Here is a 19,454-nt window from a genome sequence, read left to right on the forward strand (position 1 = left end):
CGAATTCATGTCTTTTTAATCAGTCTGATTTTTGCAGAATTAATTTTCCTTTGCTATAATCAAAGTATATGCATAATACTTTATAAATTAAAATTTAATATTTTTCTATACAACAAACATTTTATCTCAAAATAAAAATTAAAGGCAAAGCCTCTCTGTGTATTCAGGAAAAATCTTAATTTTGCTTCTCAACATATTATATATCAGATATATTCAGTATGTGTTTATTGAAAATGCATTTAGTGAAACAGGGTTTTCCGCTTCTGTTTAAGGAATGAATTTAATAGCTACCCATTTTATACCGTATAAAGTAAATTTTTTATCCAATCAAATGGCGTGTTACAATTAGAATTAAATTATTTAAGAATGAAACAAAAAAAAAAAAAAAAAAAAAAAAAAAAAAAAAAAAAACAGGAGAAAACAAATTAATAACAAATTAACAAACAATCAAATCAAATCAGAAGCATAATAAACCGAACAATTAATACTCACACAAATAAAATCAAATTAATAGAACAAAAGTTAATAAATGAATAAAAACCATTAAAAATCAAACAAAATAATAAGCAAAAAACAAAAATAATAAAAAAAAAAACAATCAAAAACAAAAACAATTGTCCCAAAAATAAACAAAAAAGAAGACAAACTAAATAAACCCAGTCGCAGACACATGATTTCAATCAGGTATAAAATCAAAACAAACAACACATTACGAACAAAAAATGTTTGAATTGAGATATAATAATAATGTCATATAATTTTTAGAATTTCATTATATCATTCTTCTACAATTTTTATGAGGAAAAATAAATTCTTAATCAATACTGGCTTAGATATGCCAGTAAGCGATGAACTTGTTTACTAAAACATTCCAGTATGTTCCATTATCAGCATCTAAATCTATTGAAAGTATACGCTATCTGTTAAAAAAAGTATAGGAAAAAAAATACTGTTAAAATAAATTGAAGAATAAAAAATCAGAAGTAACTGGAATAAAATAATACCTCGGTCCTTACAAAAAAGAAGTAATTTTTGCATAGTTTTAGTTAAAATATCTTTATTAATTTGTACTGGAAATTTTGAATATGCTTTCTATAAAACAGAAACAGAAAGTGACCAGAAAGATAAGGAGAATGTAGTGACGTTGATATGACCTTGAGAAAAAATAGAATGACATATTTACATCTTTTTCCACATACATCATGCGCTTAGTAATAGATGAAATATGACAGACTAACTTTAAATGAACTATTTAAGGACATTTTAACGATTAAATATTTTTACTGAATGTTAAAAGTTATTTATACTTTTAATAACCACATTTAGGGTTTATAATTTTCCATGTTCAATAACCCGGTATAATTTTTTTCCAATATTTACTAAACACGATAAAAAAGATCAAGAAAATAAAAAAAATCATGACCCCTCGTCCCCTCTCCACCCCCTCGCCATTTTTTTTTAATTTCATGTACTTAAGACACCGTAGTACTGTCATCGTTGTAAACACTTTCAGCTTGTATTTACGTCACATACTGGCGTCAATAGATACCCATTGATGGACATGGTACCCTGACTACAAATATTCTTAATAAGATACATTTTTTCTATGCATAAGGGCTATAAAAATCACGATTTTGCTGGTCTATGCGGTGCTGTAAAACAAAATTCTTTCTTTCATATACATGCATAATGCGAATTAATATTTGCTTTCTCCAACAAACATTTTTTCAAGTAATTGTTTCTTCTACCAAAAAAAAAATCAGTTTTATCAAAGTTGATGCTAAATGAGGGAAAAATTAAAAGAAAAATTCTTATGAGAGTAATACATCATTTTGTCTTTTCGCACTCTCACAAGAGGTCCCGTATGTTTTAATGGAAAATACAGCTTAGATAATCTTTAATGTTTAGCTCCGAACCTCTGGGAAATGTCGGCCTAGATGACAAATGCTACAGGTATAGTGGAAAAAGCTAACGAGACTTTGAAGTCTGCGAGGTCTGTAAAGAGAATTTAAACCATTTATATTTCCTTTTTGGACAGAGGATTATAAACACTACTAATATCTTTAAAGGAAATATCTATAAGTTTATCATTGTTTTTAATGATACACTTTATTTGTCATTTACATATAACTTAAAAGAAAATGGAGAGTCTTGGTAAGGAAAGGAATGGAATTTTGATACTTTTGTTTCCCCGCAAAGCTTTAAAGAATCTGATCAAACTGTTTAAGAAAAGTTACCAAAATTCGAAATATCATTTAAGAGTGCCTTGGTGTTTTGTGAAATAGGTCAAATAGGTCACGTTTCTTGTATAAATAAGTTCCTTAAATTCACAGAACTCCCAAGGACATAATATTTGTGTAACATGAAAATTAAAAAGTGTACATCAGCATTGAGTTTTTGTTAAGTTAACTTCAAACTCATCATATTTTAAGTAACTGTCGTCACGATATACTAGTAGCTGTGAGTATTGGTATAGAAGAACTTTATCGCCCGTATCCTATCTGTTTCAAAGAAAAAAGTCCCTTTTTCTAAAAAGGAACAGAATTTTTTGAAAGAATTTTTAATCAAGAAAATAGCCCCTATCTTAAAAATTGAAAATATTATTTTGATTTATACTTAACCTGAATTTCTTTTAAATATTTTGTAATATTTTTATTTTTTTTTTTCATCACTAAGCTAATGATAAAATTTTCATACTACGTTACCAAATACCAAATGTGACTAAATACCTTATATTTAATTTCTGACAATTTGAACTACTGTCTGGAGGAATATTTTGACATAAACTAGGAGTAGTCGGGCATTCTAGAAGGTAACATCATACTACGGTTTTCCATTTAGAAATGAATTTGATTTTTGAGAATTCATGAGGACATGCGACATCGCTTCATGATAAATATGCAGACATGAAGCGTTGTAGTTCATGTACCTCATGAATGATCAAATTACATTCATATATTATACATGTATTTACATTATTTTTCTGATGATTTGCCACATATTTTTGTCATTCAACGATCAATTTGAAAAAAAAATTGCACTTTTTTTTTTTTACTTCAATTATGTCACAATGGAAATATTCTTACTCATCCTACAGTTGCTCATGAGAACGTGAACTTTTTCTTATTTGCAAAGAATCTTTAGGAAAATGGAATGAAATATGGAGATAACGAACAAACCGTGAGCAGAGCAAACACAGACTTCCAAACCAGAGGTGGGATCAGGTACCATGGAGGAGTGAGCATCCCCTGCCAACCGGTCACACCCGCCGTGTGCTCCTTGTCATGATCGAAAAAAAAAAAACGAAAAAATCCGTAGACAATTCAGTGTGTAAATAATGGTCTAACAATTAGTATGAAAAACGTCAGTCAGCATTTGACTCAATGATTGGTTGTATGTGCTGACAAGGTCATTGTATCGACCATAAAACTTGCGAAATGATGACTTTAAACGAGACTGTTGATATCTTTGTTTCATCAACATGTTTGTCAGAAGCTTGCCTCGTTTTAAAAATTGTTCATACATAGAGCATGCTCTTGCGTATCGAATCAACCGAGAGATATACACCCCAAATGTAAATATAAAAAAAATTAAAATTATACAAGATAAAAATTGTTATTGTTTTATACATAAATGGTGAAGATCTTACGATATCTTCGATTTATATATATATATATATATATATATATATATATATATATATATATATATATATATATATATATATATATATATATATATATATATATTCTGACATTTTTGGAATGTTTTATCTTATTCTTTACATGGCGATAGTCGTTGATAAATTAATGGTACTCATGAAATTTTGAAGTATTTATCTATTATGACTTCGTTCTTGCAAAATTGTGACACTTTCTATTTGGTTCTTAATTTCAAACAATTCTGAAAAAATTCTACAATTTATTTTCCACTTTCCCCAATAAAGAAATCCTCTTTGCTTATTTGGTATCTACAACTTGTTTGACTAGCCAATGTAATTTTTAATCCCTGACAGTTTGACCCAGGCTATACACTGTTATCAGCGTGTTTGTGATCCAGATTTACCCGTATCTCGCACAATGTCTACATAAATACCGCGGTGGTAGGGAGATGTATGTATTAAGCAGACAATTAGCAGCTGACAGAAGCATATGACAGATAAACGTACCGTTTATAGCGGTTTTGGCGTGTTACAGTTGGTACAATATAACTATAGACGAGCAGACATTCCAGGAATCAGGCAGGGTCACTGGGGAGTGTTCATTTGAGAAAGTTCTGTTTTTTCATCATTAGGAATCGAGGGATATAAGATCAAAAGTGGCTAGGATGGTATAATGTGTCGGAATAGACAAATGATGGAGGAACTGCTCATCTGTGAGGTTTACACAAGTGTGGGGTTTTTGTAAGAATTGTATCGTAGGTAATGCGTTATCCATGCGCAGGCCGAGAAAGAGTATTAACTTCAAATAAAAGAGGAAAAAGAAGGATTAGCAAAACCCTGTATGTGTCCATTTCTACTTTTTATAGATTATAATTAATATTCACACATTGCGAAAGACAGCTATGTTAATTAAATAATAGGATATACCAATGATATCGTTTGTCCCTCCCTCAATAAACATACAAAAAAAATATATTTCTTCTTTAACACTCAGAGCGCATTGGTTTAAAAGATTTATCAAATTATTGAGGAAATCGCATCACAAATAAAACACACATGCAAGCTTAAAAATGGAATGCAAGGAAAAAAAATTAAATGCAATGCCTTGAGCAGTAGGTCTATATAATTAAAACATATTTTCAAATAGAATAGTAATTTTTAATCTAATGAAAGATATTTTACGACTCAAGCTCATATATTAATCAAGCATGATGCAACAGAATGAATTATGAAGTACATACTAGTAAATTTATTTAATAAAATATGTTCATTCTACTCTGAAGAATATATCACTTTAATTATCCTTTCATTCCACTTGCCTTTATCTATTCAACTTCTCTTTCGACTTTAATAGTCGTCCTCTGCCAAACAAGATGAAAACATACGTTGGGAAGAATACACGACGAAGAGGAACTTGCACTATAGTGCGAAAAAGGTCAAATAGGAATTTTAACACGATTATGATTTAACATTTTTTATACATTCATATCAATAGTCACGGAGGAACATACAGGGCCATGAGGCGTTCTTTAGGGGAATAAACAGGAATATGTAGTTAGTTTTGATTTCACGAAAAAAAATCTAAGTACTAGTAAAATTCATATGGAGTTAAAGAGAGATGAAAGAAACATTTTCTCCCCAAAAAACATGAAAATAACAACTTTAGCCATGTTTATACAAGTAAAATGAATTAGTTTTTCATTTTTCATTAAAATTTTCACAAAATTAAGTGATAAAGAATTGTATTTTTTTTAAGGATGATTGCAGAAAGGTAGAATTTTGAACACATCAACCATATATAGAACGTGTACAATTTCTTAATATTTGTAAATTTATTTTCATCATTTACAACCAAGGTCTGTCCAACAATACCAATCCATGCATGTTTCTTTTGTATCGTCTGTCCTTAAGAGTTTATCAAAGTGCGAAAGAAGCATAATGAAAATCGTGTAAAATTTTATTCATGAATTTTATATTAAATTCTTTTCATACTAGTAAAGTGAGGCTAATTTGGCCCGGGTCAAAAGCATCAGCAGGTCATATCAATAAAAATTTCAATCCACACCATGAACTGTTAAAACTGAAATACATGAAATATATGGAGATAACGAACAGTATTCAAGCTCAAAAGTCCATTAAACAATACAAAATAGGAGCAGAGCAAACACGGACCTCCAAAACATCAGAGGTGAGATCAGGTTCCATGGAGGAGTGAGCATCCCCTGCCGACCGGTCACACCCGCCGTGTGCTCCTTGTCATGATCGGGAAATAACGACAATTCAGTGTGTAAATAATGGCCTAACAATTAGTATGAAAAACGTCAGTCAGCATTTGATTCAATGATAAATTGTATTTGCTGACAAGGCCATTGTATCGACCATAAAACTTACGAAATGATGACTTTAAACGAGACTGCTGATATTCTTGTTTCATCAACTTGTTTGTCAATAATTTACCTCGTTTTAGAAATTGTACATAAACATCCCATGTTTACATTTTTTACTAGGATATCCTGAAATTGACAAACTATCTAAGTGTAGATTTCCTCAAGTTAACTTAAAGAAATAATTTCTGACTATACATAGTTCATGAGATGTAAACTAAGGTTATTTTTCCGAAGGAATCTGTTTTAAAAAGGAGAAATCACGTGTTTTAAAAATCTTAAACTAATATTTTTTATACATAATTTCGAATTTTATTAATCAGTTGAACTGAACAAAAATTAAGTTTACTTTTGTTTTCAATCTGACTGATTTTAAAAATGCAGTGTTTGTTACATAATTTTACTTTCAATTATTTTTTTGTCCTATCGATGTTTATGTTACATGTAATAATGCCATGCTAGAGGCTTTTTTCAGCATAAAGTAAACAAGATAACATAACACTAATCGTACGGCATGGTAAAGAAATAATATACATCAGTTTCCAATACATAAATCAAGGATTATTTTGACAAAGAAGCGAAATCATGACATTTCTTTAATTTAAACATTTGAATGATATAATTATACAACAATTACAATATCACTTCTAATCAAACTAAAGTGATCTTGTGGTTTCTTTAAAAAAAAAAAAAAAAAAAAAAAGACAAAGCCAGAGTGTTGAAATTTTAATTGCGATTTTCAAAACACATTCATTTTTTAGCAAATGCAGCAAATATAAGTGATTTTTATTCGTTTGTTTTCGGTGTTTTTTTTTTTTTGTATTGCTCGTTTGTTTTTGTTTGTTTGTTTGTTTGTTGTTGTTGGTTTTTTTTTCAATATCAGAATCGAGAAATTTATATTTTAATATCTCGAAACTTTTATTCTTTTTATTTTACTCAAGGCCTTTTCAGAGGCACCGAAGTACAGACATAATAAAATTTTGAACAGGAATATCAGATAAAAATTCTGATGTATATATTCACGAGTTTACAAGTGTTGGAAGATAGTATAAAGGTTGTATATCATTGTTTAAAACTGACATAATTATTGCAGAATTTACTTAACCCAATAAGAAAGTAGAAGGTGAAAATAACGAATAGCGATCAATCTCATAAATCCGGTAAACAAAACAAATCGTGAACACGGCATTAACACGGACCCCTGGTAACACCAGGGGTCGGATCAGCTGCCGAGGAGGAGTTAGCATCCCCTGCTGAACGGTCACTTCTGTCGCAACCCATTTGTATTGACCAGGTATAGGAGTACTCCGTAGTCAAATTTAGTATATAAACAATGATCTAACAAATAGAATGAAACCTGTCTGACAAAATACGATCAAACGATAGGTTGTACTTACAAACAAGGCCATTCTACTGACCTTAGAATTTGCGAAAAGCTGACTCTAACCAGTTTTATTGAAATCCTTGAAACATCAATTTATTTTCAGTAGTTTGCCTCGGTTTAAAAATTGATCATATTCAGAGGCTGTTCTTACGCATAGAATCAGTTGGGAAGACATAAAGACCACATGCAGGTGATATTGTAATATTACTACATAATAAAGGAAGTTGGCGATGGAAAAGCTGAAGTCAACCCGTTCGTTAAACAGTTTAGTTATTAGTTGGCCATTATCTTCAATCGTTAGTGAAACATCGAAATATGAAATAAATGTTGCAGATCATGTAGTGTCTTTTATTTCCATTTCCCTGGGATATATCGAGTCGACATATCAGTGAAGGTAACTATTGTTAAGTGATAAAACATCGTCGATATATCTAAATGTCGAGTTGAAGGCCACAAGAGTTTTCTTCTCCTTTAGAAGTTTTCGAATAAATTTTGCTTCATAAAAATATAAAAACAGGTTGGCTAATAAAAGATCGCAATTTGTGCCAATCGAAATTTCAACAAATTGGAAGACCTGCTCTCCAAAGCCTACAAAGATCTTGTCATTGAGGAAGTCCAGCACCTTTTAAAGATCAACTTCAGAATATTTGTATGCAGAATAAGAACTATTTTTGACAAAGTAGATGCCCATTTACAAGATATAAAATTTCTCGGTTCCGTTTTTAATGAGGAAGCAGTTGTCTATGATGTCAAAAAGACTGTTCTTCAATTTATCGTGAGGAATGATTGCATAAAGCGTAGAAAAGAAGAAAAGTCATGTTTTTGATGCTACTGATGCTTGAAAACAGGAGATTTTAAGTTTCCTGAAAGTTCTTTGGATTTTTATTTAACCCTATTTCATTGGTTTCTCCAAGATATTTTTTTTTTGATAATTACTCTTAATTAAAATATCTAACACAATATAATGTTATAATGCCCCCCCCCCCCCCTTAAAAGAAAAACATTTACACCTTCATAGAGATTGTATTAGATTTCATATTTTAATGAAGTAAGAAGCCTACGACTAATAAGCAAACGCAACTATACATATATCATGTTGTAAATTTTGAATTTACCTCCCCCTAGTAAATTCAAAATTTACAACATGATACATACATGTACTTATATACAATTTATGAATCACAAGTTACAACATATAAAGTAATATACTAATAAGTAAGGAAGATAAATCATGATATTTATGAATTAGACAATATATTTGCAAAATAATATATTTTTTTCTAAAATTTCCCAGTTCTTCAGTGTTGGGATGGTCTACAACTGGGTTAATCTAGAAATACTAGAGCGAAGAAGAGTAGTTTTTAATATATTTTTCTCTCAAAGTTTCTTATTTTGGGCATTTAAGTATAAATAGAAATTCGTCTTCTAAATCATCGATATAAACCTTTAGTACCATTTTAAAGAGCATTTATTACTCGAATTAGTTTATGTACTGATGATTTGAAAACTACATTTGTGTCTGACTGTGTGCAGACTCCAAACTTTCAAACCGATTAAGTATACATTTAACAATAGAATTTAATTTTTCTGACAGAACAGAATTAACATCTGAATTACCATTATTATCCATAATCCACTTTACAGATCTACAAATTGCTTTTCTTGTTTGATTGTGACCCTGGTTTACTTGGTCCTTCTTAAAAAAAAAACTTGATATTTTCTAAACAAAAATTGCCGTGAAAGTGATCTGAAAAGATACCCTTTGATCTTGGAGTTTGACCTACTTTTGAAAAACTTTAACCATGGCCATTTGAACGGTTGATGCGAGAGCTTTCATATTTCACATTTGTATTCCTTGTGACAAGATCTTTCCTTGGGTACCAATATTTTTTATCTCTTGACCTTCGCCTTAGAGTTTGTCTTACATTTGAAAAACTTTAACCTTTCCCATGAGCTGCCATGGGGGACATTAATGTTTTACAAACACATCTTGTTTTGTTTTGCTTTAGTATTTCAGCCTTCCTCGTGTGGTCCATATTTCTCGACATGCTTCTAATCATATGCATACCCGAATGTCTTCATTTCGGTTGATGAATTACTAATTCCTGGCTTACTATATATAGGTACTCTCCCATGTTCTTCATATAAAATACAATTTTCACTTTCATAATATATTTAAAAATTCTAAATGAAATGATTCAATAATATCGTAATTCCCATAACCCCATACTTCAGATGGGTAATACCATGTGATATCATATCATATCACATCATATCATATATCATAACATAGCATCAAACAATTGTAAGAGAATATCAAAAGGTATATACAAAATTTTCTTAATCCACACAATACATAAAACACGGCTTTTCTAGCTTGCTGAAGAAGACGGGATTTAGAGGCTTTATAAATGAACCTTTTCTAGAGAGACTCATTATTGTACAAAAATTAAATATTTTCATCTCTTCTGTTATTAATAGATAAGGCAACATTACTTTTAGCAGTAATTATAGTGAATAAAATCATTTTGCAAACATGGGTTATCGCGCTTTGAAAAGGTAGGTATTCAGTTTTGGCAAAGTGGCTAAATATTTCTGCAAGGAAAACTGAGGTAATTTAAATATTTCAATTTTTTGGCATGAAGTAGTGATGCCTACTACTAACTTCGTTAAAGGCACTACATTTGAAAAGTGACTTAAATATAATGACAGTAAATTTTATAAGTATAATCGATCTAATGATTTAATGTGTTTACAAATGTATGAATACTCATGCAACCGAGATAGGTTATAGATGTGTCACATTCTCTCTCTCTCTCTCTCTCTCTCTCTCTATATATATATATATATATATATGATATATTCAGATCAAATACATAAAAACATTTAAGTGCAACTGTCCCTGACATCATGACGTAAACAGCAGCTCTATTTTTATTAACTATATAATAATGCTGTATCTGCATGATAAAATAATCTTAAATAAGAATATCTATAGTAGCGAAACTTTTGAAACATATATGATCACGTAAACAATATAAGACATTTCTTAAATTATTATTTCCATTTATGGAAATTTGTTACTTGTCATATAACAAATCGATGAAATTATCACATGAAAGTCACATATGGGTTTGTTTTTTTTTTTTTTAGAAGTTCAGACTAACTAAAATTAAAAAGATCTTTCTATTTGTTTTTTTACTTTATATAAAGATAGGGCTTTCCTATAAATTACACATTTTAAATCATTAAGGTTTCAAAGATATTAGAAATTTAAAACAATAACCAAATTATTAACCGACTCAGCATTTAAAGTGTAAAGTCAATTTAACTATGGAAACATGAGGTTATTCAAGTTCAAAATCGGTGAAAATTTTTGTTTGAACTTAAATAACATTATAAGATTATCTACACTCAATCTCGTATTTCTATTTCTTTAGCTCAGATACGCCAGATATAGCTTTAAACACAACTACTACTTGTAATATATCAAATTATCACATTCGATCATTAATTATAGATCAGACCTTTATATGGCGTTACATTTGACGAAGATCATTTGTATTTGTGCAAGTGTGCCTTGAGCATAAGCTCGGAAATTCAGGCACAGAATTGGTTAAAAAGTATCTAGACGGAATGGAAACTTTTCTTTTGTTATTAAATTTAAATTATCACAATTATCGGCAATTATCAGTCACAATAAAATTTAATTGTACCACTAATTCACTTCTATGCTATTTTTTGTTTTTAAGCACAAGCGATAATTTAAAAATTAGAAGAGATTTATAATTAAAAGAGGTGAATTTCATATTAGCTTTCTTTATCAATACAGGTGCTAGAGTATTTTTTTTTTAAATACAATATATATGCAAAATTCGTTTGTAACAAAAACAAGACATTTCTATGTAAGACTTTATTTTCGAAATAGACTGATACTTGAATAAATACCCAAGTAAAAACGTCCCCAATTTTGTCGTTTACTGCGCTTATTATTAGGAAACTCATTCTTCGCAAAATGGAAACTTTATTTTCTACCTAGAATTTGGTATACAAATGTACACAATTTCCTAAATAGGTTTTTGCCAAACATAATATTGTTCCTCGCATTTTCCCTTTAAAAAAAAATATGCTGATTGATCAGTCCATAATATAACTCATGTTTACCTCATTTTTTTTCACTTGCTCCCTTGAACAAAGAAGGAGGTCCCCCTTTACTAACTTAATGCCATGTACTGAACAGATGCAAATTTCTTTATAAAGTTCCATGCACTTCTTTCCCACAAAAGAACTACGACAGAACCCAACCCCCTCCAAATCACAGGTACTAGTGGATAGTAATCCCCCACCCCGATATTCAACCCCTTGGCTACTTCAGTTAAATTTTCTTCTATGGATTATATCAAGGACATTTATTCTAAGTAGCATATACAGCTTCTGAATAGGTGATATCACCTATTCGAATAGGTGATATCACCTATTCGAATAAGTGATATCACCTATTCGAATAGGTGATATCACCTATTCGATTTGAATTGGTGATATCACCTATTAGAATAGGTGATATCACTTATTCGAATAGGTGATATCACTTATTCGAATAGGTGATATCACTTATTCCTTTTGAATAGGTGATATCACTTATTCGAATAGGTGATATCACCTATTCAAATCAAATAGGTGATATCACCTATTCGAATAGGTGATATCACCTATTCGAATAGGTGATATCACTTAATCATTTTGAATAGGTGATATCACTTATTCGAATAGGTGATATCACCTATTCAAATTATTTATGAAATAACAACTGCTCCCAAGACTATAGCTTTAATTCTCATTTACTTTCACTTTCGTTTTATAACTTACCATTCTTGCAGACAATGGATTACAGCTTCGCATTTAGTTTTAAGCACCCCAGTAGAATTTGTTGTTTGTTTTTGCTCACAAATTATATTTATTACACTTATCTATCATGTATACTATAGGAAAATTCAAAGGGTCTGTAAGTCTCGTTGACTTTCACTTTCGTTTTATAACTCCCGGGTACCTGAGCGTTCTTGGAGACAATGGATTACTTAAGTTGTAAGCATCGCAGTGGAATTATTAAACTTGTAGTTTGTTTTGATCCCCGATTGTTGCAAAGAAGAGGAGAAAGTGGATTGATAGATGCAGGTAAATAGCGTTTAATTGCTTTATTTTTTCATTACATAACGTAAACACAAGCTACTCCGAGGGGGCCAAGATTAGCCAACATACTTAAGCAAAAAGGGAAAATTAAATCGTTTTTATGCTAAAATCGTCTGTATTCAAAAGGTACGCTTATCTACAGATTGGTTTCATAAATTTAAAGCATTGACTTAGCTTACAGTGGTATAATTTGGAGTATTGGACAGGTATACATGAGTTTGGGATATTGAATGCGATGTCATTGAAAGCAAATAAAAAAAATAGATGTACCCAAATGCATCGACCATGGGAATACAAAGTTGAATACCACGTCTATAACATATGATCTTTGTAGAAAACACATTCTTTTTTTTTTTAATTACAACAATAAATAAAAATGGTCAGCTCATTCTGTAGGCTATAAGCTACCCTGTCTATTCGGAAATAAAAATGGTAAGAAACACTAAAAAAATAATCATTTTTTTATTCTACAAAGAAGAAGGCATTTTTCATTTACACATACAAACTGGATTAACCGCCAAGTTTCATGACCCCCCCCCCCCCCCCTTGCCAATACTCCTACAATTATGAGACAGACTTTTTTTCTTGAAATAGGCAATTTTCTCCATTTGTCATTATATATTACAGGGCTGCACAAGGTACTGAAAAAGGGACAGTGCTTTGAGTGAATGTGTTATCCATGTATCTGCAAATGAAGCAGATCCCCCAGTTATTATACTCATGATGAGTGTGACAACTTCCAACTTCCAAGTTGTTAATGACGGAACTCCATTTAAATCAGGTACAAGTTAAAGTTTAGGCTGCACAGGTCTTTTTTACAATATCAAAACTTAATAATTCAGGATCAAGTTCACACAAGCTCACATTCCATGGTTACTTACAGCACCATTATGCTAGATAAATTTGTTATGATACACTTTCATGTTAAATAGTCAAATTTGATTGGTTTAAAAAACATTTGTTAACAAGTACTATTACCATACTGTATGCCAAACATTACATCCCAATGGTTGAAAATGCATGACTACGGGTAACAGTATATACAGTAATAAAAAATGTTAACTGTGCAGAATGTTTGCACATTCGTTTCACCTTGATGTTTTCTTTAAAATGCATTTTATGACAAGAAAAATATTACCTGTTTATTTTGGGTGATGTAAAATTCTTACCCCTTAAAAACCATTGCTGACCGAGGCGAGGTCAGCGATGGTTTTTGTGGTATAACAATTTCACGTTATCCTACTAAACATGTAATATTTTTATGTTATGTGTACTTCTATTTGTAAATGTTAATGACTGTGAAAAACATAAATATTTATAAATTAGTAAAATCAATTTAATACACTATAAATACACAAAAGGACAAATTTGTACATAATTCTCTATGATTAGGTTAATTAGTTTATATAAAGGATGTAAATGGGCATGATATATCATTGTTAATATTCAAGAAAGTGTTAACTGTTTTTCTTGTAGATGCTCCTTTCCATCTGATGTTTTCCAGGTTTTTGTGAAAAGTTTTCTTAAAAATGGCACCATTCAACCACAAATACTATGCCAGTGGAACTGTAATATCAATCAACTGCTTATGACACTGTTAACTGGCAGAGAAATTATTTTTTTTTATTTCAAACATTTTATGCCTGCAAATTGGTACATGTACTTCATGAAATGCTTGAAAGATGCTAAAGGCTACTGAAATTCCAAGCCAAAGGATTGATACAAAAGTCATTTGAAGTTTTCTATTCTTAGTGATGAGTGTTTTTCAGGATGCCCTCTGATATCATAGCTATACAACTGGTCACTGTCCTTTGTTAGTTACACATGCAGACATCTTATTAAGGCAGTGATATAAGTAGCTCGAAGTGGATGCTTTATTGTTTTCCTCAGATTTATAACCTGGATTGATCTCTGATACAGTAATTTAAAGCCATGTCTTTTCACTGTCACAAAGTACTGAAATAAAAATAAATTTGATTAAAATATTTTTTTTAATTCATATCATTAAATTTTTAAGCTACAGAAATTCAAATTAATTACCTATTAGTAAATAGAAATCTTTAATTGATTAGCAAGCCTTTGCATTGTCAGATCCTTTTCTGAAAGGACCATTTACCTTTAACAATGTCAGGACAGGTGAGGCAACTGGCTGGTCTTCATGCTGGAAGTGCGTGTTAACTCTGTAATCTTTTTAAACAAAACCATCCAGTGATGTCCTAAGATTGCCAGATGCGCAGACATATACCTGTATATAAGAAAGATTCTGTAACATGACATAGAATTTTTGCACAGCTTGACACACAACTGATGGTAACTTAGGTGCCTGCAAAATAATAAATCTGGCACATATTTATTTATTTGATACAAATCAGAACAAAATTTGTCCTTTTACAGAACAAATTATTTTCATTATAAAGAAAAGAGAAATGCATATGTACTGTGTTAATATATATAACCTGTATTATTGGATATTTTTACCCCATTCTAATTTTTAAAATATTCACTCTTTCACCCTTGAAAACAATTTTGCCCTTTTCAAATTTGATCAGACACATTTGTGTTTAAAAGATATATGCTGCCTTCTTCGAATTTGTCCTGTTTTAAATTCACCTACTTGTAAGGAGGGCAGAATGAGAAAAATAAAACTGGGGCGAAAAATTTCCAGAACAAAGTACCATTACTTGCCTGCCTGTTGTACTATAACTCCTCCAGCCTTACAATATTCTATAATCATTGCTTTCATGCGATACCCCCCAGTGGATTGATGGTCTCTTTTCCAAATTATATGCACTTTCTAAAAAGAATGAATTTGTCAATTTATAAAATTTAGTATTACAAGTTAATAAAGACAGTAAAACAATGTTATCAACATTTATATGCAAATGAACCTCTGTATAAATCACTAATAAATGATTGACAACTTGTATGGAATATATCGAATACCCTTAATTTTGCATTTGGAAACTCAGCATTAAGGCCAAACAAAAAAATATGTGTGGTTCCGGTTACACCTCCAAAAAAAAAAAGGGTAGGTAGGGTTTTTTTTGTTTTTTTTTGTACAAAATGATTTTCTAAATTTTTCTAAATAATACCTATTTCTTTTCGTTAGCATAAGTGAACTATTTTATGTGTAGAGTGTTAGATATGTTTTCTCTTAAGCATATGGATTAGATATGTGCTTTAATGTGTGAATAAAATGACTTGGGTATTTAACAGTTGTTTGCTGATTCTATTCATTCGAGTTCATACTCATCTAGAAAATACAATGTTTGAAGAAAATCAGCATGAGCAAATTGAATTATTTAACTGTTATTTGGATATTATATTTTCTTTTTTTAGAATGTTAAGTGTTTACGAAGATGATATGTGCTATCCTTGTTTTTAAAGGATGATATTAATTTCAGAATTGTATATTATAAGTAAAATTAATGGATATCTTAAGCATTATACATTAAATCTTAAATATAGATCATGATTTCTCTATCGGAATCTGCTGCGGAAGTCTTTATACAGGTATATAAAATCTAAAATTGTACATTATAGAATGCGAAAAAACAGAAATATTTTGTGAAGAGCTGAGTATATAACTCATAACTAATAAATGTTTTGTTTATTTTGAATTCAGTCTTTTCCAACTATGGTTCAGAAAAGAAATGTTTTATTTGTGGATGAACAGAGTGAAGGAGAAAATAAGTGGCATTTCGATGTGGCGTTAAATATACTAGTCAACATTGGCAGGGGGCACCCTAGTTATGAATATGAAACAAATATTTTTAAATCAAAAATAATGAAAACACAATCTTTTCTTTTTGTAATAAATAAAGTCCAAGGTGAACATCCTTTTTTTAAAATCAGTGTTTATAAATGATATTAATTAATTACTTTTATCCAGAACAGTTCTTATTTTACTTAATAATAAATTCTGAACTATAAACTAGAAAACGGACATGAGAGTTCTGCTAAGAGCTGTCAGAGGAAAAGAATGTGACACCTACACTTTGTACAGTAATGTTTAAAACAAAATAAATCACCTAAGCAAGATGACATAGAATCATTCAAATTTGTCAGAATTACAAATATTTAATATTATTAAAATTTTAAATCCTTTCATGAAACCTTTTTGCCTCATTGAAGACTTCATACTTCCAAGCTCAGTTCTCATATATATTGGTGTTTTGCAAGTTGACTTTATTCATGTAAAATCAGCAGTCTTCTTTTTCACTTTTCCTCATGAACTGTTTTTTTTTTTTCTACCTTCGGTTTAAAAGAAATGATCCTGATATAAAATATTTAATAGTTTACAAGTTAATCTATCTTACACATTGGGCTAATTCTTGCGTAATCAATGCAATCAAATAAATGTTTTCTCATGTTATCTTCCCCCTAACTCCAAAAAATGTTACCTGGCCAGCTGTCTGTGTGCTTTCAAGCGAGAAGTGATTTCCTATCCTGACTTCACACCTTTGCGTGCATTTATAATAAAGGGGCTAATCAGCATGCACTTGTTATAAACCAGCTGTAAACAGAGCAACTAACTGAATCTCGCCACTCTTGGGCATATTTATTTAATTTGGCAACCAAAAAACAAACAAAAAAACATGGCGCTGGAAAAAAGGTATACTGCCACGCCATGCTAGCTTGCTTTAGATTTAACACCATCAAACACTTGCACTACGTGTTGAAACGATTTTTGCATGGAGGCCGCCATTGCTGGAACTAAAACTAATACCGAAGTGGATGACAGAAATCGCGGAAAATTCCGGAAAATAAATATGAATATTGCCGAAAAAAAGTTTAGGGTCGGGGATCTAAAATAGGGACGGTCAGGTAATGGGAACCACACATATTTTTTTATTTGGCCTAATAATATTCCATACATGATTGAGCTGTCACCTGATGAACCTTTAATTTTCTATTTTTATTTTTTATATGCTTTATATGTATATGAATTATAAGAGTAAATGTAAGTCCAAAAACTTATTTTGTGACATCAATTTCATACCTGTATTTGAGTTGCCTTTTTGAGGATATACCGGGTAGATTATTCAAAGTTGATGTACATGTAGTCTTAGATGCTGCAGTTCTCTTGTACTTTAGCTATAAAATAAATCTTAATGTATACAATTGTGTAAGATGAAAGAATATTTCAAACACTGCATGAAACAGACCAAAACTTTAACCAAAATATCCTCTATAACATGCTCTCTAAACTGAAGAATATGGTCATATAATTGCAGTAATATGAATTTTGTTCAATGATAAATGCAGAGAGAATTTGCAGAATATATAAAGAAAGTTTTATCGTTGGGATTGGGAAATAAGCAGGTCTAGTACAATCTCTTAATTTAGCTATATAGCTTGAAATAGCTATTTAGCTTTATTAAGCTATTCAAAATAGCTTGATTTAGCTATTTATATGCAGTTTTTCACAAAAATTATTTTGGTAAGAAATAGACAAAAAGTTGCATGTATTTGACTATTCATATATGTGCTATGGGCTATCGAAACAACAAGCAAAATCAAAGATAGCTCCAACTTTGCAACTTTTGATTACTTTTCAGCAAAAGATAAATTTCTATTATTTGAGTAACTGTCCACTACCTTGTGTGCATTGAGGCATGGATAAGTATGATTGCTTCTCATTGAATGTACTGAATTAATCAATTATCTTGTTGACCATAATTGGCCTCCTTTATAAATTCATTGAAGAAGTAACTGTATCAATTGCATATGTAGCCCAAAAACTTTTAGAACTTTGAGTACAAAAGTCTCTTTTGTTTCTATTTTCCTAATTATCTCCCCTTGTTTAAGGGTCACAACCCTAGTTTTAGTATAAACGGAAGCCCTTGGCCCAAGGATACCCTGTGACAAATTTGACAATAATTGGCCAAAGGGTTCTTGAGTTATGGCCCATATTCTAAAAAGTTTATGCACACCGCACAAATGGCCATAGCATTAGCTCTTTGGGCCTTTGGCTCAGAAGAGCTTAAAAAATGAACCTCTTACATTGATTTTTGGTCAATATTTTGTACAGTTTTTTGTATAGTTTTTTGATGAACAATGTACAGTATTTTCACCCAAATTCCTGTATTTTGAGGACTGCTGTACAGTATTTGGGCCTAAAAATTATTACATGTATGCAAGGAGATTTTAATGAGTGAGTTTTAAATGCATCAATTTCAGATGAGTTCAAGGTTGAGTATCATCACTGCACCAAGGTGCGACTTTTTGTGCATGCTGAGAAAAGTATACATTTAAGAAAAAGTGTTATAAAATAGCAAAATTAAGCTTTTCTGAACAGCTTAATAAAGCTATACTGTATATATAGCTAAATCAAAAGATTGTACTGGACCTGATAAGTGCTTTCAAACATTGAATACTTAAAAAACTAGACCTACTGACATGCAACAGCTAAATTTTTGTTGATAAATGAAGCGTATTCTGAACAAATTATTTACCCAAACAAAGGTGATGCTGTCACAAGATGACGTTCGTACCCATCTGACACTTACACTGTACACTACTCCAGGGTTAGAAACTCCCTAAAATTCCAACTCGCAAATAATTGCGAGTACCAAGCAAGTGAACTCGCAATTTTATAAGACTACTCGCAATTTTCATATAAAGTTAAATTTATATAAATTAAATACATGTAACTTAAGGGAAAAGTAACTACTGTACAATACACAAAATACAACTACAGTGTGACTTTTATTTAAATTACTGATTTAAATCAAAGGCATTGTGTTCTGTCATATTATATAATTTTGCTACAGTTTCAATGCAAAAAAAATTCAACTCGCAAGTTTTTGCGAGTTACCCAAGTTTTAACTCGCAA

At 30.6% G+C, this 19,454-nt stretch overlaps 2 long non-coding RNA genes across 2 annotated transcripts; one reads left to right on the forward strand and one right to left on the reverse strand.

The window, feature by feature from the left end:
• Positions 1 to 12,377: 12,377 nt before the first annotated feature.
• On the forward strand, positions 12,378 to 14,177 carry LOC133187324 (uncharacterized). Its single transcript, XR_009721171.1, has 3 exons — positions 12,378 to 12,601; positions 13,244 to 13,397; positions 14,093 to 14,177. It is a non-coding gene; the product is annotated as an uncharacterized LOC133187324 (long non-coding RNA).
• Positions 14,178 to 15,270: 1,093 nt separating this feature from the next.
• LOC133187323 (uncharacterized) lies at positions 15,271 to 19,147 on the reverse strand. The gene is made up of 3 exons (XR_009721170.1): positions 19,075 to 19,147; positions 17,619 to 17,713; positions 15,271 to 15,410 (listed from the first exon to the last, which is right to left on the reverse strand). It is a non-coding gene; the product is annotated as an uncharacterized LOC133187323 (long non-coding RNA).
• Between the last annotated feature and the right edge of the window lie 307 nt (positions 19,148 to 19,454).

The sequence above is a fragment of the Saccostrea echinata genome, unplaced genomic scaffold (assembly GCF_033153115.1).
Source record: "Saccostrea echinata isolate AGI-Se365-2 ecotype Australia unplaced genomic scaffold, CSIRO_AGI_Sech_v1 ptg000014l, whole genome shotgun sequence".
Taxonomy (NCBI): domain Eukaryota; kingdom Metazoa; phylum Mollusca; class Bivalvia; order Ostreida; family Ostreidae; genus Saccostrea; species Saccostrea echinata.